Source organism: Rhinolophus sinicus, chromosome 14, assembly GCF_057876585.1.
Source record: "Rhinolophus sinicus isolate RSI-liver-muscle chromosome 14, RSI-T2T, whole genome shotgun sequence".
Lineage (NCBI taxonomy): Eukaryota > Metazoa > Chordata > Mammalia > Chiroptera > Rhinolophidae > Rhinolophus > Rhinolophus sinicus.
In genome coordinates, this window is record NC_142514.1 from 4538348 (window position 1) to 4566209 (window position 27862).

At 48.2% G+C, this 27862-nt stretch overlaps 1 protein-coding gene across 18 annotated transcripts in view; it reads left to right on the top strand.

Moving 5' to 3' along the window:
- The window catches only part of CAMTA1 (calmodulin binding transcription activator 1), an 814545-nt gene that overhangs the window by 380774 nt on the left and 405909 nt on the right, over window positions 1-27862 (top strand). The gene's annotated exons all lie outside the window — the stretch shown is intronic.

Genomic DNA, 27862 nt, shown 5'->3' on the forward strand with positions numbered 1-27862 from the left:
GAGTGTGACAAAGCTTCTTGCCTTTGTCAGTCAGCACTGGAGTGTGGCCCGGCCCGGGATCCCTTCTGGGCCTGCCCGGAAGGGGAGCCAGAGGGGCACCAGCGCAGATGGACGCTGTGGTTTTCTCAGACTCCATCATGGGAACGTTGGAGGCAGCTCAGGAGGGTCAGATGCTACGAGAAGCTGTGGGTGATGGGCAGTAATGTGTGACGGGACACCACGGGCTTTCTCCTAGAGCTTTCCAGTGTAATCTTTGGACAGACCTGTCATTCTTGGCATTTATTTACCTGTTCGTTCATTCGTTCGTTCGTTCATTCATTCACTCACACGCTCAATGAGTGTTGCGTTCTGCTACCTTGTGCCCCAATTGCTAGGTTCTGAGGATCAAAGGCAGGCTCAGAGCTCATGCCTTTAGGGAGCTTTGAAGAGCAGCGGTCACCGTGACTTGTGGAAATTCGCAGCGTGCGTTAGCCTTTGAAGGAGGAAGTCCGTCCAGAATCAAACCGGTTCCATTTTGTTCAACTGAAAAGTTTGCAAGTGTCTTTGGCTGTGGACTCCACCCTCTTCACACTGTGACAGGCAGAGCCGACCCCCTGGGTCTGGAGTGGGGGCCACGCAGCCCAGAGCGTGCATTCGGGGGGGCACAGGTCTGGGTTAGGATCGCGGCTGTGGGAGCCGGGCCACCTGAACCCCACTAGGCTTCAGTTTCCTCATAGTTGTGTCAAGACGATGATTCCTGCACTCGTGGGAGAAAGGTGACTGCTTTGTGCCACGCAGTAGCCTCCGCTCAAGGCATACACACGTGTGCACACACACACCCACAACGCGGGCTTTCCACAGTGCTGGCCTGGGAGGCAGCGCTGACGGTGCCTTGTAGAGTCATCTGAACTGTCAGCTCCCCAGATGGGGGGGTGGCAGGACCCTGACTCCCCAGGATGGGTTATTGAACTGCTTTGCTGCCAGATACAATGTGCAAGGGTTCTTATGTCAGTTAGATCTGGGAAATGGACCAAGCATGATTTCCAGCTCAATGAAACACTTCAGGGCCGTCACCGAAATAGATGATGCTTCGGAGAAAATCCCTGCGTGTTACGTCAGACAGGCAGTGGCACCCTGGGAGGCTGCCCTCTTCCGTCCTCCTCCCATACAATGATGCGTCACCTGGGCAGTTCCTGGGCGCCTCAGGCTGTGAAGGTCTGCACTTCATGTGGAATGTACTTGGGGCGGGGGAGCAGAGATCTGACCTGTGTGGGACACTCGATCCTTTCTACACTGTGCTCTCTTCCTCCCCTTCCCCTCCCCTTCCTCCCTCCTTCCTGTGGCCTGACTCTGACACCCACAGAAAAGTCACATTGCCTCCTTAACCCACTCCACTGCCCCTGTGAAATAGCGCCTGTACCCTGGGGTGGGGACTGGTGTTTTGTGCTGGAGGGAGTCATGCACTCTGGGCCCTCCCTGGGGAGCCCCCATGCTTTGTGCTTTGTCCCGAGGGGCATGGCTGCCACACCAGCCACTTCATCTCTGTGCCCTCTGCAGAGATTCCGTACAGATACCTCCGTCTTCATGGCGCTGAGCCCAGGACACGCCTGCTGGTCTCCCATCCAGCACGGAGGGGGCGTGTGTCAGACTGACTCCCTGGCCTCCGGGCCTGGCTCCGTCACGTGCTCCCTCTGCAGTTGCGCAGGCTTATCCTACAGATCTCAGTTCCCTCCTGTGCATGGGCGCGATGCCAGCCTCATGTGTCACGTGCGGATGCAATGCTCATGAGATGCCCAAGATACTGCCTGGCACAAAAGAAGTGATCGGAAAATGTCAACTTGCTCCTCATGCCAAGTCCTTCACTTTCCTTCAGTTCTTGGAGTCATTTCCTTGTAGATCTGCTTCCCTTTCTGGCCACCCCCTGAATACATTTCATCATGGGCCACAGCTTAGGTGTTTATCTTGCCTTTTCTTAGCTATTCATCCACCCACCCCTTCACCCATCCATCTACCCATCCATCACCTACCATCCATCCATCCATCCATCCATCCATCCATCCATCCATCCCTTACTTCATTTATCTTGTGACTTGTTGGATGTTTTCTCCATGTATATACCAGGTTGTTGGAAGCAAAGCAGATTCAGTCTCTGCCCTCACTAGGCTTACAGTCCAGCAGAGAATAAAGAGACGAAGCAGGTGTGTGTGTGTGTGTGTGTGTGTGTGTGTGTGTGTGTGTGTGTGTGTGTTGGAAGTAGGTGCCAGGCAGAGAGAGTGAGAACTATCTATTATACTTGGGAAATGAATGGCAAGTTCATCAATCCTGGTCCAGCAGGTCAGGAAGGCTTCATGGAGGAAGGGGCTCCTGCCTCCTTGACCACATGTAAGTAACTTGAGGACAGAGGTCGTGTTTTGAGGGCTTTAGAAAAGCAGCGTCATCAACTGGCAATCAATTGAGTGCTTACTATTTCAATGAGGTACCAGGGTTACAAAGAGAGATGAAGATACAAACCTAAGCAGTAATGCGAAGGCATGTTACCAAATGCTTGCTCAGTGAATTCGTGGGTGACTGTCCCTTTGCCAGGCTTATATTTGCTAAGAAACTCTCCCAGCGCATGTTAAAGCTGACTTCCCACGAATAAGGAGCTTAGAAGAGCTCATCTGAGTTTTCTCTTCGCTCATGAATATGCAAGTACGCTTCCTTTTAAACTCAGATTTGATTTTATTAGATGTATTTTAATTTATTTATTAGATCTCAGTTTTTCATTGGGATCTGTGAGGAATTTAACGAAGGCATCATCATCCCGTCTTCATTGTGGTGGGTCACCCAGATGGCGGCCTGGGTGGAAGATTCCCGAGTCCCTTGATAAGCCCTGGTGACCAGGTTGCTGCTGGGCTCATTGGAATGACAGACTCCTCATAATTACATTCAGAACCAGAAACCCTCATGATGTGTGACTGCACGTACGGTGGTTTGACTTGTGTGGCACCTTTACATAAAGGCGGGTAACTCAGACCGTGCTCGTCTGTCCCCTGGTGGGAGACAGGCCCTGCAATGTGGGACCTCCCTTTATAGCAGGAGAGACTGGCTTCATGATAAATGGAACAGTTGCTCAAGGTCAGGCTGTGAGCCAGGGGCTGAGGCGCTTGGTGAGCTTTCCGCCGATGGCCTGCACTTGCCCGAGTCTGCAGGCCCTCGTCCCAGTGGCAGGGGCACTACAGAGGGGTGTTTCCACCTCACTCAGCGAGAGGAGAAACCAGGAGCTGCCAAATCCCAGTTGGGTGTGTTCACACCCCCGATGAGTAGAAAAGTTTACTAGAACTCTGTCCCGTGCGTGAAAAATAATTTTAAAAGGACTTCTGCTGTGCACCGGCTTTGTTTTTAAACGTCCTCGTCCTTTTGGACAGCGGCCAACGGCACAAGACTCTCAAGCTCTTCTGCCTGCTACTTGCCGTCACGAGTGGGGTCTGCTGCCCTGTGAGCAGTTTGCAGGCGTGGAGGGAAGCGTCCTGCCTCCTGGTGTCAGGCGATTGTCAAGGGCAGGGCTCTCGGGCTGGAGAGGTGCTGGCCAGGGTGCCCCTGGGGCTCTTGGCATGGGACTATTGCTGGTGCACCTGCCCTGCTGGCCCAGCTGCCCGGGGCCCTGCGTAATGGCTGCTCTGTGTCCCGTGGATGGAGCTGTGGCACCCAGCCCACCACACCGGGTGCAGGCAGCTTCACTGGCTGCATGGCTGCTGCTGTGATGAGCCTCAATCGCACAGCTGTGTCCATGAGCCTGCAGCCCGCAGAATGGTGGGAAGAAAGTGCCCTGAGCTCCCACAGTTCACGGGGAGGTGAGGGAAGAGTCTGGGAGTGTCTGGAAGGAGCTAAAGGGTGCCAAGTGGGTAGGGGTGCCTCAGACTGGTGCCAATTCTCACTGATAGTGAAATCTTTTTTATGGAATTCCTCCATAAAGCCCCCGCCTCTCCCATCACCCTCTCCCCCTCCCCCCAGCATTATCTTAGGAACATCTCTGAGTAACAGTGGGAATTAGTTTTCTGAGGCATTGGATTTCTGGAGCTTGAACTGCTCTTTCCCGAGGGGCGGAGAACACCTGGAAAGTAAGTCCTGACGAGGAGCGGTGGGCTTGGCACCCAGTGTGATGTGCCAGGTGGCTGATAACTGCCCCAGAGAAACACTGAGAGTCCCAGGACATCTAGCACCATTTCTGGGGTTCACTTCTCTGCCTTGGTCTCCTCTCCAGGAAAGGCCCTGGTCACAGATACACAGACTTAGCAGAAGGCTGTAGTCCGCAGGCCCCCAGCAAGGCTGTTTCCTGCTGGGCATAGATGGTGAGTAGTGGAAACCTGCTCCCTGCGTTCTCTGAGGCTCCGCCTCCTCACCTCCAAGGTCGGGACCCTCACCCCGGCCCATCCCGTGGGTCCATCCTGGGATCCATCACAGTGTCAGGATCCAGGGAACAGACCGCTGCCGCCCAGTACTCAGACTCTGGCCACTCTGCGTAAACGTCTGCTTTTTTCCTTCTCTGCCTCAAGTTCATGGTTCCCACTTCGCATGTGGGTCCCGTGGGTTTTTTACTCTGCTCAGTGAGAATCTTCCTCCAGGCCAGACCCCCACCTCTAAAGAACCCACTCTTACGGGGTGGGCATGTGGTGGGTGTTCACGCAAAAGGGGGGTAACACGGAGCCCGCTGCCTCCCCCTCAGAGTCCCCGCCGTGCCCGGCCTCCGTCATCACCTGCCCCTCATGGAATTGCAATCATCTGCTTCTTATTCGTGGTTTCCAGTGGCCTGGGAGTCTTTCCGTACAAGGTCAAGTGTATTCACCTTTGTGTCTGTTGGACGGGGCACAGAGGACGGTGCGTTTCATAAATGCTTGCTGAGCTAATCCAGTGATCCCTTTTCTTTAATTTTATTTGAATTAACAGTTTTCTCTCTCTGCTTATTGAAGAACATTCTATACCCTACAGAAAGCTAACAAAACCCCACAAATCCTCTGAAACCCTGTCCTGGTGCTAACTTTGGCAGCACAACGACTGAAATTGAAACCTTATTCCGCAGGGACAGCCAAGGTCAACATCTTCAAGAGCCTCGTCCCGCCAGCCTTCTCCACGTGCACGTGCATATACAGGCGTCAGGAATATAAATAATTGTACACAAATGAGATCCTCCCGTACGTGCTAGTTTGCAGTTTGCTTTGTTTTTAAATTCATGCATTTCTTTTCATGTCAGTAAATATAGATAGGCACCATTTTTTCGAATAACTGTATAGCATTCCACTGTATCAACATACTGTGACTTCTTCACCCAGGCAGTTCGCCGGAGGCATTTGTCGGTGGTTTCTACACGTTCCCATCAGATTCTAGGCTGTACTGGAGGTCTCTCTGTCGTTTCTTTGTGCCCCGTCCACCCAAATTGGTAGGACCAACCTGCATCCTTTTATAAGCAGTTGACAGGATGCGAATTTTCTTTTGTGAACTGCCCCTTGTAAACGTTAAGCATCTGTGTGGGACAGTGTCCCTGGAGGCTGCTCTATTTTCCAGGATGGGTCGAAGAACCCTCCCCTCCCCCCCGGCAAGGGGCGTGGGGACGATGACTGAGGACACCCATGGCTGTCTCTTGCTACAAGACTGCATGCTGCGTGAGGACACGAGCCTCTGTTGCTTCCTAAGCCAGACCCTAACCCAGCCCCCCAGCCCCCCCCAGAGGGCCCAGCGTCCTGCAGGCAGTGGACTCTGAGGTGACTGCTGACCGCAGGGCAGAAGCCCCTGGCATGAGTGCGTCCGGCCTTAAGGTCACCACTGGGCCTTTTCCCTCCTTCCCAGCCACCTAACTCCCCTGGCAGTCAAACATCATTTTCTATTAAATGATGTGTCTGACATTTACCAAAATTTTATGTGACAATTTAGAAGGAACCCGTTGCATTAAACAGCCTTATTAATATTGCAGTAACATGATTAGGGGAACATCATGGCCGTCAGACCACAGGGCTCTGATTTACGAGCTTGGAGTGGGAAGGCAAGAGGTCGCTATTGATCAAAACACCTTGCGCACAGTTCACGCTACAGTTAATGCAAACCAGAGGCGAACCCGTCTGATAATGCAGCCCCGCAACGCAAGGGTCGTGCTGAGCCCTCTTGGGCAAGCGCGGGTTGTGCATTTCCACCTGGAGTAGACGCACGGTGGCCTCGGGGGCACAGCCCCAAGGGGCATTTCTGCTCAGGAGGCCCCTCTGCAGGTCACGGGTTGGACCTGACCCTGGCCTCACTCTCCGATGCTTGGCATTTTGGTCGGCGTTTTGGGTCTCTGCACATTGTAACCCTCTTCTGAGAGAGGCAGCACAGGACAGTGGACAAAACGTGTGCCTGGAGTGAGAGCTGCTGTCAGCTGAAGCTGCTGTGTGGACTTGGGCAAGTTGTCGGGCCTGTGTGACCCTCGGTGGCTAAACCTGTGAAGAAGACAGACAACCTCTTGCACGGGGTTATTGCGTGACCACACGGGCGCATGCTCGTAAGCGTTCCAGAGACGCAGTGTCCAGCACTTACTTAGTGCTTGGTCCCTGAAGTTCTGTTGGGGACCTCTTCCAGGTCCCCTCTGCTCCCAGCCCCGGGGAGGAACCCATCGCAGGTAGTTTTGGAGACCTGCCCTAGCTAGGTTCTGCAGGTTCTGCAGAAGACCTCCAAATAAAGGGCGATATCTCCTGCGCGAGAGTCTCCAGCCTTCTGGGGAGGCTGACATGTGGGGTAAAATGAGGGCCGAGGCAGGGAGGGCCCAGAGTGAGGAGTGCACATTGTGCTGTGGGAAACCACTGAATCCAGCTCGTGAGGGGAGGGAGGTGGTAGCTGGAGCTTTTGACAGGCCGTGAAGAGCCGGCCAGGGTTTTAGACTGCGACCAGGGAGGTAGAAAGGGACTTCGGGCTAAGTGACATCCTGCACAGTGACATGGAGGCCTGAAGGTACACGTTGTATAGGTGACCCAGTGGGGTGAGTCACGGGGGCCTAAGGCCACGTGTGGAGAAGCGCAAGCAGGCTGAGCCAGCTGGCGGAGGGCTGCGATGCCAGGCCAGGGAATGCTCTGTTCACAGTGGCACTGAAGTGTGTGAGTCAGGTCATGTGTCCCCGAGTGTGGAGAAGGTCACCCTGGAGCAGGTGCAGGGGTGGCTCTCACGGGGGCCAGGAGGCTCTGCCCTAGGTGGGCGGCATGTGGGTGTGGGGCCCAGAAGGGCAGCACATCAGAGGCAGGAGAGAGCGGTGGGGGCTCGGGCGGATGTCGTATGAGCACCATCCCTGTCAGGCTGCGGTCCTCACAGCGAGGCCTGGCACTAGCACAGTGGACTTTTCGCCAGTCTGTGGACACTTGTAAGACATGCCCCCTGTTCTCAGGGAACTGGGAGAGTAAACCCGGACAGTGAGGCAGCGCCTGCAGACTCCAGAGTGAGGCCGGGGTCCCGTGGGTGTGGGTGACGAAGGGGAGGGGAGAGGGCCTGGAGGGGAGCTTGGCTCACACACAGTGGGCAGGGATCAGCTCAAGCACCCCTAGGAACTCAGCGTTTCCGTGACAGAGAATTTCCCCTTTTCTCTTATTATAAAACAGCGTGTGTTCATTACAGAAAAGTGGGACATACGGTGGGTAAAAGCAAGAGACGGGTGATTCAGAAGGTCCTGCGGGCCACAGCACGTCAGCGACAAAGATGTAGGGCCTGGGATTCAGTGTTCCTCACGTATTTCCTTGAGGGGCTTTGAGCTGAGTGGGGCCCAAACAAGGGCCCTTGAGGCCCCGTGGAGAATTCCCAGGGTCCTTCAACTCCAGCAACTGAGCACCAAGGTCATCGGGAAACATCCAGGTGGAGGGGGCTGGATCTCATGAGCCTCATGGAAGATTCCGGAGCTGGTGCTGGGTGCCCAGAAGGGACAGTTCCAGCCCCCTTGCCCCACCTGGGGAAGCATCGTCTGGCTCCTCTTGTGGCCCCAAGGCTCTGAGATGGAAGTAGCACTTTTGGGCTGTGGTAGAAGAGCCTTCCTGAAAAGCTAAGGGCCCTTGCCCATCCAGGGGACTTCTGGGCAGCAGGAAGGAGGCTTGGGTCCAGGATGAGCGATGGGGAGAAGGAAAGGCTTTGAGGGGAGCTAAGGGCTCCCAGCTGTGGCCCCAGTTCTCCTCCCCAACCCCCTCCCCCGGGCTCCCGCGGCTGGTCAGTACAGGTGTCCTCCCCACGCCCCTGCGGCGCCTCTGTAGGCCGACCCTGTTCCTGGCAGCCCTTCCCAGGCCGGTCATTCCTCACGGGCAGGCTCCCTCCCTGCTCGTCTCCTGCCATCTGGAACATCCCCTGAATCTCTCTGCCTCATCACCTCTCCATCTGCACCAAAGGTCATTTCCCGGTTCTCTTATTAATCCCAGCGGCGTTTGCTGGTGTTCCTGGTCTTACATGGGAGAAAATCATCGTTCTGGTCAAGATGGAGGTGGTGGCTGCAGGTCCTGGCCTTGGGTGGAGGTTTTCACTCAGGCTTTTCTGCCAAGAGCCCAGGACTTAGAGACTGGGGAGAGAATTGTCATTTGTGGCCAGGAGAAGAGCAGCTGAGATGATTTGGGGATGCATCCCGCAAGCCCTGGGCGCCATGCCAGTTAGGCATAGATAACGGGTGTCTGACTTCCCTAAGAGACGAGGGCTGCGGCCATCGAGGGCTGGCCTCCTGTGGGCAGACAGCAGCTTTCCGTTGGAAGGTCGGTCTCCTGAGGTCAGAACCTGGTAGGAGCCTTCAGCAGCCGGACAGCAGGGCCCTTTCGGTGCCTGGGATGTGGCAGGCGAAATCAGCTTTCCCTGTGTCCCAGGGGCCTGCGTCGGAAGGGAGGAGGCAGGTTTGGTCACATGGCAAGGGGGCTCCCCACTGAGTACACTCAAGTTTGCATGTCCAGTGAGAGTCCCCAAGAATGCCCCTCTCTGGGTGGGGCAAGCAGTCTTAGCTTAAAGTCCTTGGGGAATCTGCCCAGCCCTGTGATGGTGGGTTTGAAGTTGGAAAGTAGCCAAAAGCCATCTAGGCCAGATCTGGAGAGGAAGGGCGGGTGGGAGAGAGAGGAAAGATGGGACAAGCTGGCTGGGGAGGGTGTGCATGTGAGATGAGGGTGGGGGAGGCAGTGACAGCTCCCCGCCCATCAGGCAGACCAGACCTGAGTTCAGGCTCCATTTGGTAGCTCTGTGACCTTGATGCATTTGTCACCTCTTGAGACATGGTTTCCTCCTCTGCAAACAAGGAGCTACTAGTAGCTACCTAGTGGCTTGTTCAGGTCAGAGGAGATACTCCTGTTTGCATTGGAACCAGAAGTGTGATTTACTCCAGAGCGCATTTTGATGTTTTGCACTAAAGACTAAAAAAATGTTACTAGACAAAACAGTTCTATTTTAATGCACGGAATTCCTATCTTGGCTTGTTTTCTTTGTAGCATTTATCTGCTGTTAGTTCGTTCATTGGTGGATTTCTCGCTAGAGGATAAGCTCCTTGAGGACCAGACGTGCCTGTTGGTGCCACGCAGCGTCCCGAGCAGGGGGCCGCTGGAAGTGTATTGAGGGGTGGAGAGACGAACGTTTGCAGCGACCTCTTTGCATCTTCTGGAAGGTGGTCCTGCCTGATGTTTACACAGCTCCCCTTGGCAGTGTCTTCTCACTGCCAGTCTTTCTCTTAATAGTTATGGATTATGGAAAAGAAGAACAAAGCCCATTAAGAGGTTCCCCTACATTTGATTTGAGGAAGTTTTCATCAGAACGGCTCCATTTATTGGCCTTTAGCGTATAGCCTTATTCCCTTCTCACAAAATGAATATTGCCTTGTCTCCTTGAGAAAAATTGATTTCAGCCACGAAGGAGAACAGCAAACTCCTTCCTCCCCGTTTTCTTCTTCTTTTCTCCCTCCCACCGAGACAGACTTTATCTCTCAGGTAGGTGGGGGAGGGGGGAAGAGGAATAATTGGACCAGAAGCTGATTCCCAGAGATTCATTGTCTCGAAAGCTCCCGCCAGAATGTGGGAAGCTTGCCTTGAATTGCATGCTAATGATAAATGACAACTCTTAACAGACCATCACATTGAGATGTTTAGTCCTTCCTGCTAGGAGATGACACATTAATTTTCTCTCAGATTTATACTGGATTATTAATAAAATATTGGTGTTGGAATATGACAAGTGAGGGTCTATGGAAGTGCCAGGCTCTATTTAGGGGCACGATTTTGGCCAAATAAGATGCTGGGGGTGGGGGTGGGGTGGCGTTGAACGTGATCCAGAGGCTGGAGGCGTTTGATCGATGCCCCACAGGCTGGGCTCCGGTTACCTGGGCTGCAGCGGGAATAGAAACGTCTCTTTCTTCCCAATAGTACTGAATCCAAAGAAAGGGGTGCCGTTGATTCGCTCTCACCCTTTTTTCTTTGCTTTGTCACTGACCAAACACTTGAAGTGCTGTTTTCTGTTTGTTTTGTTTTCAAGAAAAGAGAGACGATTTCCTTTGTTCTAGTCACTGCGTTGCTTGATTCACTTACTCATCTGACGAGCATTTATGGAGTGTTTACTGTTTACAAGATGTTATGACAGGTGTGGGAGGCAGCAAGCAGTCTGGTGAGCCAGACAGGCCAAGGCTGAATGATCACCCCATTTCTCTGGTTGAAACCCTCAGTCACTTCCCAGGATTCTCAGGGGGTGGGGTGGAGGGGTTGGAGGTTGGGGCCCTGACCTTTCCGCCCCAACCTAGACACAGCCTCTTCATGGCACTTACAGTTTCATGTACATTAAAATCCAGACTCCTCAGTTCTCCCTGCATTTAGCACAGTTGTGTCACATACATGGTTAATTTGTGTTTTTCATCACATTTAGAACACAGTCCACCCTCATTCAAGGCCCCTACCCCAGGCCTGGCCAGCTCTCTGGCCTCATCTTCTGCCCCCACTTGCTCTCTGGCCTCTGGTCCATCCCAAGGATATTTCTCAGGCCGCTGACCTTGCTGCTCTCTCTACCAGAAAGCCCTTTGCTGCAGAGCCTTCCCGGGGTACCCTGGCCTTCGCGGAGGCTTCTGTTCAGATGCGATGTCCTGGGAAGCTCTCCCTGGCTGCCTAGCACCTTGTCACCGCCAGCTGTTATGGGACGTGCTCACCTGAGGCCTCTGCAGGTGTCCGTCCCCTGCTCTGGGTCCAGGCCTGCACAGGCCCCGACTGGACCACTAGCTTTACAAAGGCAGGGCTGTGAACCCTCTGTTCAAGGCTGCACCTAGAACGCCTCACACGAAGGCCTGGCCCATAATAGCTGCTCAGTAAATATTAATTGAATAAATCACTGGATGTCATAATAGAGCTTCCAGCCGAGTGCCCAGGGAGCTCTCGGAAAGGAGCCGTATTGAGTCCCTGCAGACTTGCTCTGGAGCGATTCCTGGCCATTACTGTCTCCTTGCACGGGCAGCCTTTCTTTTCAGTGACCTCCAGCAACCATTTAAATGAACAAAACTGTGGTTATCAGCCAGCATTTACTGATCCTTGGGAAACACAAATTGGCTCCTGCCTCTGAGTTCTGGAAGCTTGAGCTGCCCCTCATCCTGCTTTCCGTCCCTCACAAAGACGTCCTGGCCGAGGAGAGGAGAGTCCAGGTGCATGCCCACCTGGGTTCCCCCGCGTGACTGTGCGGGTGGGCCTTCCCCAGGGGTGGTGCTGGGGCCTGGGTGAGAGCCGGCGTTCAGCACTGGCTGCGGGACAGCGCCAGTGCCGGCGGGGGCTTGATGCTGGAAAATGAAAGCACACAAACCTCCTCCTCCTCCTGGGAGAACCCACTTCTCGGATCTGCCCATCTGAAACAGCACAAGCAGTCACAATCGCCGACGTCTCGTGGCTTCCGGGGGACTTTTGGGCCCATGAATCTACCCGGTCGTTTGTTCCCTGATAAGAAAGCCTCTTTTACGATTTTCAATTTGCCCTTATTTTAATGAAAAGAAGCCAGGGTTGCACCGCCAAAGAAGGAGCTAATCAAATAAAGCAAATTGGTGTTACCTTCTCCTCGTCCTTATTATTTCTATGGCTCCAGCTGGAATTTATTATGAAAAGCAATTGGTTTTCATATCTGGCAGATTGCAGCCTGGGCCGAGCCTGACAGCCCTTCCTTCCCTGTCATTCCATAAATAGCTTGAGTGGCCAGGGGGGGGGGAAGGGGAGGAAGGAGGACACGAATGCTCCCCATCAGCTTTCTTGCTCCTTGTCCCCCCAAAACATGAAGACCCTGTAAACAAGTCAGAAGAAAATGCCGGATTGAAAGTTTATCAACAAGCCCCTCCCGGTGAGGTCTGGGCTGTCGTGGTGGCATCTTGGACTCCATTTGGGGTTCTATCAACCTTGCTGTGTTCTAGCCATCAATTACCACTCTCACCTGGTTTGTGTGTGAGCGAGATAAGCAGAGCAGACATTCCTTTCCCAGATTTCTTTCCTCTCCTTGCAACAAAAGAAAGAACTATAGGAACAATTTAAATCTGGCTCAATGCTTCCTTTATACGAAGTTGTCTGCTCTGAGTGGTTCTTGTGGGTGCCCTGGGTCATTGCACCTAGAGAAGGGGAGAGGGTACTGGGGGTGCCACAGGTTTGCAACAAGACACCAGGAAGGTGTGCAGGGGGTGGTTCGCTGGTTCTACCCTTACCAGCTCTGTGACCTTGGGAAAGGTGCTTCTCGTCTCTGTGCCCCAAACCTTCTCACCTATAAAACAAGGATAACAATACGCAGCGACTACAGTTGTTGTGCGATTCGAATGGAAACGGGGCAAAGGGCTCTACCCTGTTTGTGACTCACCATAAATGCTTAATAAATGGCTGCTTCTATTGTTGTCATGCTTAGTATTGACATTTTGGACCAGGCTGCGTACTTCTGATGGAGCATTTAAATGAAGTCCTACTGTGTTGGCAAGAAGAGGAAGAAACGTGTGGGCACATAAAATATGGAGGCTTCAATTAGGGGTGGCATTTCTCATTTTCTACCTGCCCACTGGAACGGAGATTTAGCGCTGGCCCCAGGAGTGTGTCCCCTTCTCTAGGGCACTGCAGTCTGTGCCTTGTCGCAGGGGCCTGTTTTACATCTGGGGTCAGGGCTTGGGGCTTGTTGGAACTGCAGGCACTGCATTTCCTCTAGCCAGCCCTTCATGGGCCGTGTGGCCGGAGGGATGGGACCAAAGGCTGTGAAAGAAAGGGAGGTGGCTGCCCAGGGTTTGGGTTTCAGCTGGAGAAAGGGCGGTTCTCTGGAGACCTTCACCATTTAGAAGCCTCGCAGATATTGTTCATGGGGTCCTGCTAGGAACAAGGATATTGTCTGTTCCCAAAGGGAAGCTGCAAGGACGGATCTTAGGAATTCAGTGAAGCAATAGCTGCTGTTCAAGCGGAACAGATCTCACTGCACAAAATGCGCCGCCTCCAGGCCAGGTCAGCGCAATGGGCTGATGCGAGAGCAGCTCCGAGGGAGTCCGGGCATCGCTGGAGCAACAAGCTGGATCTCAGTTGTCTGCATGGAGTTTTAGGCGGTTGGCAAGGTCCTGTCAATGGTCAGCTAGTGAGCGACAGGGAAAGTCGCGGTTCCAGAGGGAAAGGCCATGAACTTGAGCTGTTTGGGGTACATTCATTTCTCAACCTAGACTCCGGCCGTGGAAAGAGTATCCAGACCTTTCCTCCTGTAGGATTAACATGGTCTCGGGTACAACCCCAAGCTGGTCTATAACTTCCTACTTAACACCACACACTAAACTTCCCAAGAACACATCACTTCTCTGGTCTTTAGTTATTAATCTTCTATCTACCTAATGTGAAAAGTATTAAATATTATGCCCTGAAGTGGATGAGTGTGTGTGCCTCCCGTGTTCTGGGGCAGCCTCTCTCACGGGTGGGTTTCCCAGCCGTGCCCAACAATGTACCATTTCATCACTCCCCGAGGCCTTCCAGCTCCGTTCCCTTAGGGAACCCTACACAAAGGGGCCGAGTTTGTTCTTGTTAGTCGTGAAGAACATGTGTCACATGGCAGGAGCATGCTGGGTACCTTGCGCACGTTACGTCCACTACAACAGATCAAGACTTGTTCAAGGTCACATAGCGCATAAGGGCCGAGCCAAGATTTCAGATGTGATCGAGAGCTCTCTCCAAATCCCATGACCATCTTCTTTTTAAAAACGTATTACGGGAAATTTCGGCCACGCACAAATGTAGACAGACTAGTGTGATGAGCTCCCGTGTACTCCCCATCCGCTTTCAACCATGGCCAACATGTGGCCAGTCATGTGTCATCCATAGCACCCCCCACCACACACGTGATTTTGAAGCATATCTTAGACACTGTATAATTTCATTGGCAAATGTTTCAATATCTCACTAAAATGCAAGGTCTCTTTTTAAAGAAAACAATTCTGTACCACAGTGGTCACTCTGGAAAATTAATAATAATTCTAAGTAACATTAAATACCCAGTTGCTGTTCAAAATTCCGGTTGTTTCACAAATGGTGTATTTTTCTTTACAGTTTGTATCTTTGGCTCAGGTTCCAAGTTAAGGTCTATGCGTGGTGACTGGTTGATGTGTCTCGTTCTTTATCTCGTTCAGTTTATGTGTTCCCAGTCCAGCGTGCTCCCACTCTCCTTCTCATTGAATTTGTTGAAGAATCCATGACGTTTGTCCCGGAGAGTTTCCCTTCGCCTGCGTTTTGCTGACTTTACCCTATGGTGTTCTTTACTGTGTCCCCTGCCTGCTGTGGAGCTTACAGACGTAGTTAGGGCAAGAGGTCTGAATAAGTACAAGCGTCTTTTTTCCCTACGGCAGAGTGTTCTTCCATTGGGGCGCGTACTGTCTGCTTGTTTCTCTTTTGCGATGTCAGTCACTGCTGGTCCATTTATTCAGGAGGGTTTGCAAAATGGGGACGTTTTAATTCTCTCACTTCATTTTTGGATGGATTGCTTTTATAGATAAAATCCTCTCTTTTGCTGGTTGATAACTCAAAGAAACAGTTTGTACAGAAAGTGGAATAAATGCCTGATTCTTTTTTCATCTCCATTAGTTTTTTTGTTTTTTACTTTTTTTTAGTTTTCAAAATAATGTAATGAGTCACCAGCATCCTCCAAAAGTGATCAGTTAGTTTTTTGTTTGTGTGCTTAGAATCATCATGAATGCATGGATTTAAACATGTTTAATGTGTTTTAATCCATTGTAGTTACTCTTCTTACTCATGTTCAAATTGTCCCATCGTTGGTTAGTGGGAACCTCTTCAAGTGGGTTCCTAAATCCTTTCCACATGAGTTTAAGTCTCTGATACAGCTCATATCATACTTAATAGTGAAACCGAATGTTTTCCTTCTAAGATGAGGAACAAGACAAGGGTGTTTATTCTTATCACCTATGTTCAGCATTTCATCAGCCAGCGTTTCATCAGCTTGTTACACTAGCCAGTGTAGTAAGGCAAGAAAAAGATAAAAAGGACCGAGAATGGAAAGAAAGACTGGAAACTATATTTATCCATGGATGACTTGATTATATGAAGGTATGACAATTAAGTTTGCAAACTTGTTACAATGATGTTGCTGACCTTTTTTGATATCAGAGGGATTATTCATTATGAATTTGTCCCAACTGGACAAACAGTTAACCAAGTTTACTACTTGGAAGTGCTGAAAAGGCTGCGTGAAAAAGTTAGACGACCTGAACTTTTCGCCAACAATTCATGGCTCTTGCATCACGACAATGCACCAGCTCACACAGCACTGTCTGTGAGGGAGTTTTTAGCCAGTAAACAAATAACTGTATTGGAACACCCTCCCTACTCACCTGATCTGGCCCCCAATGACTTCTTTCTTTACCCAAAGATAAAGGAAATAGTGAAAGGAAGACATTTTGATGACATTCAGGATATCAAGGGTAATATGACAATAGCTCTGGCAGCCATTCCAGAAAAAGAGTTCCAAAATTGCTTTGAAGGGTGGACTAGGCGCTGGCGTCGATGCGTAGCTTCCCAAGGGGAGTCCTTCAAAGGTGACCATAGTGATATTCAGCAGTGAGGTATGTAGCTCTTTTTCTAGGATGAGTTCGTGAAGTTAATTGTCAGACCTTGTGTGTCTAGATGATCTTAAAGCATCTGCAAAAAATTACTAGAACTAATAAATGAATTTAGTAAGGTCATAGGATACGAGATCAATGTATAAAAATTAATTGTATTTCTATATAGTGGAAATGGACAATCCAAAACTGAAATTAAGGAAATAGTTCCATTCACAATAGCATCAAAAAGAATAAAGTTACATAAATTTAATTTAAAAGTGTAAAACTTGTACTACAAAGTCTTACTGAGAGAAATTAAAGATTTATATATAAGTGGAGAGACATTCCATGTTTTGTGATTGGAAGCAATGTGAAGATTCAATAATTCAATACTGTTAAGTGGCGATTATTTCCAAATTGATTTCTAGATTCAGTGCAACCCTTATCAAAATTCCAGCAGGCTTTTTGTTTGTTTGTTTGTTTTTGTTGCAGCAATTGTCAAACAAATATTACAATTTATACAGAGGACCTAATATCCAAAATAATTTTGGAAAACAAGAGCGAAGTCAGAGGGCTTATACTTCCCGATTTCAAAACTTACTGTAAAGCTGCAACAATCAAAACAGTGTAATATTGTCATAGGATAGAAAATGGAACAGATGACGACCTCCAGAAATAAAGCCTTATGTTTATGATCAATTTATTTTCAATAAAGGTGCAGGATCAATTCATTTTGGGACAGAATAGCTTTAAAAAAATGGTGCTGGGACAATAGGATATTCATGTACCACCAATCAACTTAGACCTCACACTGTACACAAAGATTAACGCAAAATCTATCATAGAATTATAGAGCTAAAACCATGAAACTCAGTATAAAATACAAGAGCGGATTTTGGTGACCTTGGGTTAGGCAAAAAATTCTTAGATATGACATTAAAAGCACAATTAATAAGAAAATTGATAAATTGGACTTTACCAAAATTAAAACCTTTTGCTTTTCAAAGTTTTCACTAAGGAAGAGAAAAGTCATGGGTTGGGAGAAAATATTTGCAAATCATGTATCTCATAAAGGACGTGTATTCAGATTTTATATAAATAACTCTTACAACTCAAAAAGAAGAAGGCAAACAAATCATTTAAAAAGGGGCCAAAGATTCAAATAGGCGTTTCACCAAAGAAATGATATGAATGGCTGATAAGGACGTGAAAAGATGCTCAACATCATTAGTCGTTAGGGAAACGCCAATGAAAACCCTGCCCCACACCCATTAGAATGGCTGTCAGCCAAGGGACAGACGATGCTAAGCCAGGGAGGGTGTGGAGATGTTGGAACCCTAATGCGTTTCTCCTAGGAATGTAAGTAAAATGGGGCCGTCTCTTTGGAAAACAGCCTGGCAGTTTTATTTGTATGTAATCAGATGTACTTATATTTCACATATTGTTGCTGGATTTTAAAATCACAGTTGGGAACGTTTTCTCCACTTTTAGGTAATAGAGAAATTTAGCTACATTTTCTTCTAGAGTGTGCATGATTTTATTTATTACCTTTAAAGCTCTGTTCCACTGGAATTTATGTTGCTGTATGAAGTGAGGAATAGCCCCACTTTATCCTCTTCCATCTGCCTCTTTAGTTATTCCAATGTCACGTATTAAAAAGTCAGTGCCCTCCCCCAACTGAATCGAGATTCCTCCTTTAGTGTGCACTGAATTTGCATGTGTAAGTGGGAATGTTTCTGGATTTTCTGTTCTGTTCCATTGGTCTGTCTATTTATTTGTATGTCGATTCCATACTTTTAAACATTTAGAGGCTTCATAGAATATGTTAATATCTGGTAGGTCTAGCTCTTACACCTTGGTACTCTTTTTGTTTTTTTAAGATTTTTTCTTTTTATTGGGAAAGGGGAACAGGACTTTACTGGGGAACAGTGTGTACTTCTGGGACTTTTCCAAGTCAAGTTGTTGTCCTTTCAGTCTTAGTTGTGGAGGGTGCAGCTCAGCTCCAGGACCAGCTGCCATTGTTAGTTGCAGGGGGCGCTGCCCACCATCCCTTGTGGGAGCCGAGGAGTTGAACCAGCAGCCTTGTGGTTGAGAGCCCGCGCTCCAACCAACTGAGCCATCTGGCCACCCGGGAGCTGAGCAGCAGCTCATTGACTTCATTCGAGTTGTGGAGGGCGCAGCTCGCTTGCCCATGTGGGAATCGAACCAGCAGCCCCGTTGCCCAGAGCTCGTGCTCTAACCAACTGAGCCACCCATCCGTCCCACCTTGGTATTCTTTATTGGGGTTTTTCTGGCTATTCTTGGTATTTTTCCTTTCTAATAAATTTTGTAATAAAATTTTCTAGATCCAGAAAAAATATCCTGATGGGATTCTCCTTGTCATTGCATTATATTTATAAATTAACTTCGGGAAGATTGACATTTTTGTGGTCTTAACCAAGAACATGTTATGTTTTTGCATTTATTGAAAACTATTTTTGTCTTAGATTTTTATAGTTTTTTTCCTTAGGTTTTGGGAATTTCTTATTAAATTTATGCCTAGGTATTTAATTTTCTCTTAACATGTAGTAAACAGAGTCTTCCATCATTCCGTCTGTCTGTTTTATTTGTGTGTATGTGTGTGCCTGTGTGTATGTGACACAAACACATTTCTATAAGCTATTATATAAACATACAAACTATTGATTATGTGTCTTAATTTTATACCTGGTCCTTGACTTTTATAATTTGCAGTGGCTTTTCCATTGATCCCTGATCTTTTGACCATATTGCACTGAGCGTCACTGGTTTTGTTAGCTCTTAGTTTCTTCGGTTCTGAGGTTACTTGGCTAGAAGGAAGTTCCCTGTTGTTCACCTTTGCTTCCTTGGTACGCCTCTCACTGCGGCAGTGGGAGGCCCGCTAGTCTTTGCGAGGCTGTCTTAGATGGTCAGCCTTAGTTTAGCTTCTCCCAGAAGGAGATCCTGCGATGAGGGTTTGAGTACAGCAGTTTACTTGAGAGGTGGTCCCAGGAAACACCGGCAGGGGAGAGTGAAGTGAGAGAGGAAAGGGAGGAAGACAAATAAAAAGGTTCGTTTTTTCCAGCAAGTCACTGCTGTGGGCAGCTGGAGCTTACGCGCTGGGAGACCATGTACCACATCCACAGTTACTCTGCCCGCAGGGCGAGGAGGCTTGGGATGTCCTCAGAGTTCTCCCCGCCCCCAGGCAAGGAAGCCAGGATCCGCCAGCAACCCCGTGTCCTCTGGGCAAGGGTGCTTTCAGGGCGTGAGTGATCACCCAGGCAGCAGAGCAGGGCTGGATTCAAACCCGACTGGCGCTGCGGTCTGTGCTAAAGCAGTAGCTTCAGGGGTGAGTCTGGAGTCAGAGTGACTCCAGGGGAGTCCTGCTGGGACACTTACACTTCTGGCTGGAAAGGCTGGGTTTCCTCTTGATCTGTGTGCTGGGCCGATAGGAATGCCTACCTTCTAGGGTTGTGGTGAGGCAGCCCAGGTGGAGTGTAACTGTGCATGTGGATGTGGACGTATAGACGCTCAGACACTGATGTTGACTTGGACACGCGTGTGCCGGGCACCGCCTGGGAGCTGGTGGCATGGCTGAGTGGCAGGACTTCCATGCCTCCTTGCAGCTGCTGCTGCCCTCTGTCCTCAGCTCCATTTCCAGCTCCCTGCTCCCCTCCCGACTGGCCGACCCACCTCTGCTTCCTCCCTGAACAGCGTCCCAGCCCCTCGCTCCCTCCTCAGATCCCTTGGCATCAGCCTCACCTTGCTCTTCACTGCATTCCGAGATGGCACGACAGCTGCACACGCTGCACGGGGGCCTGTGGGGCTCCCAGCAGCTCGTCTGGGTTTCCCTTGGCCATTCCCAGGACCCAAGAACTATGCAGGGGGAGCAGAGCAGAGGCAAGGTCTAATAAAATCAGAGTGCTGGACCAAACACTATTAGGTTGCTCATTATTGCAAGTTAAAATGATGATTCCATTTATCAAGGCCATTTAAATCGGGCACTTTGGTTCTCTGTGGGATTAGGTCTGGCTGACAGTGTCCAGGGACGGGGCCATTCTCAGAATGTGTAGGGGAGGAAAACTGTTCCCTTCTCCCTTCTAGGTTCTTTGGCTGGTCCAATAATTAAATTGACATAAGACAGATTAACAGGGAGTAAAACAACCTTAATTTTGTATGTCCAGGAGCCCCCAAAATATGCATCTCTCAGTCAGGCAACTGAGGCTTATGTGCCACCGAGTGAAGGAGAAGGGGGCAGGGGTCTGGGACCTCAGACGGGAGGAAGACAGTTCACAAAAAGCTGGGCGAGTGAGTGTTTGCTACACAAATGTTTGCAGATAAGCCTTTCAGATGGAAAAAGTTCTCTCTGGTGATGCTCTTCCCCTGGTCCAGGCTCCCTGTCTACCTTCTTTTAGGCAGTTAAACAATAGGTGAATAAAAAGATTCTTCCTGAGTCTGTTAGGCCTTGATTGCCTTCAGCTCAAAATAATCCACCTGCCAAAGTGGCACATTTTGGGGCCACGTGTTCTGCTTCCCCCTGAAACCTCCCCAAGAATTTTCAGTCTGGAAGTTGATTCGGTAGATTGCTCCATCTCACTGAACCAGTCTCAGTCCCGACAATAGGTCAGTTCAGTTAAACTCATTTCAAGCAAACAGTGAGATATTTGTTTGATAAGAGGCATTTCTATGGAAAGAAAAAGAAAAAGACTGGAGCCGACCGTAAGCCCGGTTTCTGGGTTCTGCGGGTGGTCCGTGAGAGGAAGTCTGGATGTGTGGCCGGGAGCACCTCCAGGTAGAGTGAGGGCCAGCAGTGGCTCTCCCACACTTCCCGGCTTTGCACTTTGAGTCTCGCTGGCGGTCATTGGAGTGGCATGAAGACTGTACCTGAGTTGCTGTGGCGATTTCTCTGAAGTTTACGTCCAATTGTCCAACTTGAGTTTGCACGATTTCGGAAAAAGGCAGTTTTAGTTCTCAATGATTCTGAGTTAGAAGAGTGGGAGGAAAAGTCAGAAACATGGGTGTAGAGAAGTGTATCTAAATATTGGAGGAAACTGGAAGAGTTAGGGTCTAGTCCAGTCTATAGGCAGGCAGCAAAACCTCCACGACAGTTACCAGCAATAGAATGTGAGATCCACTAAGGTTCGTTAGTGAAACATACTTTATCTTTCTCCAATTACCCCCATTTCCATCAAAGATTACCACATCAAGTCTAGTTTTAATAAACTTGGCCTGATTACTTACCTAAGCACAGCAAGGATAGTAATTAACTGTAAACGGTTTAAGTTTGCTTTGCCGGAACTTTTCATAAGGAACCTCAGCTTGAGCTCTTAAAAGCCTCTAGAGGATGAAAGCCAAGCCAAGGACTTATCTCAGACTCCGCCTACAACACCTAGAGATTTGGGTAAATCCCTCTCTTCTCAAGGTCCCCAAATATCCTGATGTTCCTGAGCCTGCCAGGAAGTGGCCTTCCCTGCTCACCCGGTAAGGCTGCTGGAAACCTCGTAAGCCAGGTACCAGGCCGGTTTTCCCACGGGGCTTCATTAGCTCTGTCGCCAGGAATGATGATTTTCCTCAGTTCTTGTCTTTTGGAAGGAAAAATTCAGTCAAGAGACAGGAGTCAAGCAAGCAGGAGACAGCAAAGTTTATGTGCAAAGCAAGTACCCTTTGAGCCCGGAGCGGGCTGAGCCCAGTGTCTCTGGGACCCTGGCCTCAGACAACTATAGATGGGCTCTCCTCCCCTCCCCTGTTCCTGCTTTTCTCCTCCTTCTGCTCGGCTCCTCACCCTAGTGCGTTTGCACCCACCCCGTCTCTGTTCTGGCTCCTGGCTTCAGTGGGTCTGTAACAGGAAGGTGCCGCCAGTGGGTTGCCTGTGGGGGCCTCCTAGGTCCTGCTCCTCCTGCTCAGGGCCACCTTCCTGCCTACTCTGTCAGCTCCATAAAATCAGCCTTAGTTCCTTAAAGCTGTCTGGTCATGTCTGAATCTGAACTATGTTGCCATGAAAATAAGAACGCATGCTACGGGTTTCCAAATTCTGGAGCGAGCAGGAAGAGAGAACAAGATAAATGTTTCATCTTTGTTCCAAAAATATATTTTACTAAACTGCTGTAAGTCATAGACGGCTTAAGAGGAAAGGTTTCCTTATGCCTGGAAAAACAAAAGATTGAAGAACTAGTAAAACTTGAAACAGAAAATCGTAAAAATTATAATCATCCTCATCAGTTCATTCAGTCCCATGTGATTCATTCTTGTTGATCTTGATCTTTTGTTAGTAGTTTTATGAAGCCATCAGTTTTCTTTTTTTTTAAATTAGAGTTCTGTAATTTCTTACCCAATTCAGTAGTAGATCTGCGAGCTCCCAGAAACCTGTAGTCCAGAATGCTTGGCAGAGTACTTTCCATGAATTTCACTGAAGATGAAACACTTTGCAGCAATACTTTTGCAACAGCATCAGTGTAAAATAGGAACTGTCTGTAAATGACAAAAAGCTTTAAATGGCCATGGTTAATCTGATGCGAGCTCACTACAATGTTATTGACAAGGAAGTTTGGTTATTTCTGTGACACACATTTTGAGACAACAACTAGAATTCCCAGTGCTAACAATTTCTGGAACATTTACACTGTACACCTATATAAAGATAACATGAAGAAGGCTTAGTATTCTTATGTGACAACACCTCCTATGTAATTCAACTTATCAAATATTCCTGATTAGTTTAACGTCTCCCTTTTTATAAGGAGAGAGAGAGCAAATCTTTTGAGCTGTTCCAGGGACTGTCTAAAAAAATCCCATTACTTCAAGGTCAAAAGGAATTCATTTAGAATGTGATTTTTCTGGGGAGGTGGGGATGGAGTTTGTAAAAAATACCAAAAGGTTAGGACACTTGACTAAATAGGATCACAGATCATTATGAAAAAATACAATTGTCCATTTAACCAGAGTGACAAACGATTTCAAAGGCAAATACAGAAGGCTACATAGTTCTGAGGAAAACTCAGCTTCTCATATTGAGAAGACTAAGTTTACTTACGTAATCAAAGACCTGACGGTAAAGATAATATGAAGCACAGGAAATTATTCTGATAAAACGTAAAATCTTTGCTTTCTAGGCAGATTGCCCAAAAGGTTAAAAAAAAAAATCTTTCACAATCTCTTATCAAGAGCAGATCAATAATCCAAGAAAATATTGTCCTTTTAACAGAGAAAAAACCAAATTCTAATTTTGCACCAGTGTGCTTTTGATTTTAAAATTCATTCATTTTCAAAAACACATAATTGGTTCCATCCCAATCTTAGCCAGCTTAACAACACGTAAAATTCCTTTCCCAAGATTTCTATCCCCACAAACCTTCTACAGTTTTCTTTTTTACATTCAGATTTTGTCCTGTATTTTCCCCTCCTTCCCGTTCTGAAATAACCAACCTCAAATTAGGACACAGTCACCTTTTTTCCCCTCAACAAAATTCATGTCCATGCATCATACCTGCCCTTACTGGAAACACATATTCTACCTTCCTTGCAAAGAGAGGTATTTCCCTTATTATTTCAGGTAGTTTTAATTGTATATATTAGTTAGAATTCTTCACCCTTAGAATCCTTAATTTCTAGTGAAAACTAAGTAAGCACTTGTGTGCCGTCATACCAGCATTCTTTAGATTGGCAATTTGATGGATGCATTTTATCCTTGTAACCTCTGGAGCATCTGCTTTCTCACCGTACAAATTTTTTTAAATGTTGTCCAGCACATGCTTATTGACAAATCAAAATATGTTTAGTTTATCTGTAATAAGAAACCCAAAGTGGATAAACTTAACATTCAATAATCAATGTTTCTGCATTTTATCCTATTTGGAAGGGATCTACGTACTCATTGAATTCCCATCATTTAATTTAATTTAATAAAACTCTAAGGTTTCAAGTTACCAAAAAGATCTGGGAAACTATTTAAGTAGACAGACCATAAAATATAATTATTGTTGAAAAGTTCACTGGTAAACTCTTAGCCTGCTTACATCTAATTCACTTATTCTTAACAATCGTACTTGATTACTCATGAAAATTTCATGAGACATTAAAGCAGTTAGCCATCATCGTAAAATATTTTTCCTGCCAACAATTTTGTAGAAGAGATAACGCGAACTTATATGCCTTTTAGTAAATCTGGGTAGAATGAAAGTATTAGACTTAATGCTACTACCTCTAAAGACATGCCTGTATTAATTAAACCAACAAATTTAAACTAGCGTTTATTTACTGAAAACTAACTTGGAATCTGAAACTTGAGAAACATTTGGGTTAGGGCTCATATTTCTGAGTTTTGGGACTACTTAATTCATAAGCGCTTCTTTTAAAGACAACCAAAAGCGCTCTTTTACACATCAATTTTGGCGATACCATCTGGAGGTAGAAAAACCTTACACATATATAAAACATACATCCATAGACAGACATAAACACGTAGATAATCACAACAGAGACCCTATAGCTTCCATATAAACATTTTAGCCATGAATCAGGTACAGCAGTATGAAACCCACTAGTTTATAAATAACAGCTGGATCCAAATTGGCAGGCAGGACAAGGCAGGTTACCCACTCCAATGGCCAAAGCTTTACACTATTTGTGGAGAAGACTTTGAAGATTTATATTTGTTCTCGACGAGTTGTCTTAAGGAGGCTGTGGACTAGATTGTAGACGGGGGCAGGAGAGCGATTCTTTTTAGTAGTTTGTGTTTTAAAAGCCCCCCCAACCCCCACCCCTTACTTCAGTCTTAGGTTGTTGTGTTAGTTGTTACCTGGGATGTTGCCATTCAAAGACGTGGTAAGACTGTATTCAAAGGACAGAGAAAGAACACGGTTTGGGGGTATATCTGTCTATTATCAGAAGTCTAGGGTAATTACTATTTACAATTTTCCTTGTTTTGCTTAAGTGCAGAACAATTGACTTCCAATGTCAGGATTTTTTTACAATGTCTGCGAATGTCTGAAGGCAGATGGGAAAGGATCTGAGTTGCTCTCAGTTGTGCTTTTGTTTCTCTGAAGATGCGTTGTAAACCAAAAATTGTTGATTCTCACTCGTTTTTTTCCTCTGTTCCTGCAAGCTGTCTTCAAAGAATCAGGTATCCCTTTGCATGATAATGCTGACAGGTTGGCCAGCCTACCCAACCGCACTATTTTGAATTTGCCTTTTCAGATCAGAGAGAAAATTTTCTCCTAAGGTGGAAATGAAAAGATTTCCACATCGTGGAACTTGAGGATTCAGTGCAGTGTGCCTTTGAAAAGTGTTCAACAAGGGCCCCGGGTTCTCTCCTTTTTGAGGGCACAATTTAACTTTAGGCCCGTTCACCTTAGAGGGAAAAGCCTCTACTAATGTTTCTATTAGTCCCTGCATATCAGCCTCCAGCTAAGCCATTGCCTGGTCATTTGCCGAGGGCCTCGGGGAATTTCTGGCCATCTGTTTGCTCAGTGAGGGGTTTTCTCCAGGGGGCCTTCTGGCTTGCCTGATAATTACAGTATAATCATGTGCCGGAATAACACCCCTTAGCAGTCCAACAAGGTCCCTGTAAGTAGGGTTGTGAATGGCCATTATTTTTTTAAATCCCTCTTTACATTTGGCAGGATCTTTTGAAAGTGTAGGTAACAGGGCTTTATACTTTAAAAGATCTGCTGCTATCCAGGGGACATGACATTTTTGGGTGGGAGTCGAAGCTCTCTCTGCAGGGGACATTGCACAGAAAGGCCTGAAGCTGGCCAGGCCCGCGAAGTGAACTCCCTGTTGTCCTGGGCACTAAATTCCCGTCCTGGCTGTCAGCATCGCCGGAAGCAGCCTGTGTGCTCCTGGTCCAGAGATGAGGCTGGAGAGCTTTCTGTGAATCTTGTGGGAAAAGCAAGTTAAAACAGGTAGCTTGGTGTCCAGGGATTTTCTGGAGAAGGGGGAGGTGTTTGGGAGCTGAGATAATTTGCTGAGGAGATGGGGCCTGCTTTTAAGAAGGGGATTTGTGTTGGATGTGGGCTGCAGTGCTGGTTCTAAGTGTCACGTCTGTTCTTCCATCTTATTAAGGGAGTCCCTAAGGCCATGTTCCTTTGTATCCAGTTTTTACCCTGCTCTTTCCATAGGTGCCAATAAGACAATTGTTTAGGATGAGAGCTCTCTATTAAAAAATGATGTTCTTTTAAATATAACCAATTCAAAGAATCCCTCGTCTGACCATTCCTCAGTGAGTAGGATCTTATATTGACTCAAACCAATAACCTTCTTATGGCTTAACCAAGGGTACAAGAGGCGTCTCCAAAGAGGATGCAGAGATGCAGCCTTTATATTACAAGATCCAGAGAGTCCATTCTCATTTAGCCTCAAAAGCCAAGACCTTCCTTGTCACAAACAGAAAGGACGGCATAGAGCAGACGGTCCCTGGTCTCCCACGAGAACGTGAGACACTTCCAGTCTAAACCCACTAATTGGTGACACTGGGCAGGTGCTACTAGACTTTGCCAGCACTGACGAGACAAGAGGGCCCCTTATGGATTGGGACTCTTCTGACAAATTCTCCTGGGAGCTGGCACAGTCACACAAAGAGCGTGTGGCTTGTGACCTCCTGGCTCAGAAACCCAGTCTATTGACTGCCCCCGCATCGCACTTTGGTCCCTGCACCTTCCGGCTGCCGGAGACCAGACAGAATATTCTCACTGGTCACAAAGCTAAGCTCTCAGGACATAGAACAAGATGGAAAGAAAACTCATCTGGTTTTTACATGGGGGACCCACAGCGAAGTTCGTGTGAACAGATGCCGGTCGGGGGAGAACCGTGAACTCCCCAGACCGTGAGGCCCGCTCTAGCAGTAGGTGTGTAGGGGCTATGCCTGCGTTCTACCCTACGGTTTTCCTCCTCGTGACAAATGACACAAAAGACAGAGACAAAGGCAAGCAGCGACCACCTCTGGGAGGAAAGGCCCAATGGAAAAGGAGAGCGCTCATAGCAAACTCTCCCCGTCTGTACCCAAGGAACTGTTCACAGGTACCTTCTCCTGCTAATCTGCATTTAGAAAAGGACGCGGCCTCCCACCCCTCTCGCTTCCACAGGCCAAGATCTGGGAGGCTGACGTGGTAAGACTGCTGGCCTCGTGCGGCCCGAGTCAGAGGTCCCAGGGTCACTGAGCTGCAGCGTCCCAGAGTGAGCAGGGTCCAGGCACTGAACTGCCCCCCGTGAGGACCAAAACTGCAGGGAAAGAACTGCTGCCTTCTCCCTTCTAGGTTCTTTGGCTGGCCTAATAGTTAAATCGACATGAGACAGATTAATAGGAGAAGAAAACACAAACGAATTTAATGTATGCCTACCGGAGCCCCCAAAATACGAGGCTCCCAGACAGTTAGACAATCAAGGCTTATATGCCACCGAGTGAAGGAGAAGGGAGCAGGGGTCTGGGACCTCAGACGGGAGGAAGACAGTTCACAAAAAGCTGGACGAGCAAGTGTTTGCTACACAAATGTTTGCAGATAAGCCTTTCAGATGGAAAAAGTTCTCTCTGGTGATGCTCTTCCCCTGGTCCAGGCTCCCTGTCTACCTTCTTTTAGGCAGTTACGGGCCAGGTGCAAAAAAAACCTCTTCCTGAGTCTGTTAGACCTTGATTGCCGTCAGCTCGAAATAATCCACCTGCCAAAGTGGCACATTTCGGGGCCACGTGTTCTACTGCCCTTGAATACAGAGTCTTGTCACCAGAGGAAGGCGGGTTTCCTAGGTGGCTGCAGTTGTGATTCTGACTGTGGACGTGACGGTGTTTGGGGGACTCCACCCTCTCCGGGTTACGATCTGGAGACAGCTGGTCTGAAGACACAGCTGCGGTTCTTGTCCAAGTTTAGAAGGGGCAGGAGGGTGGAGCCC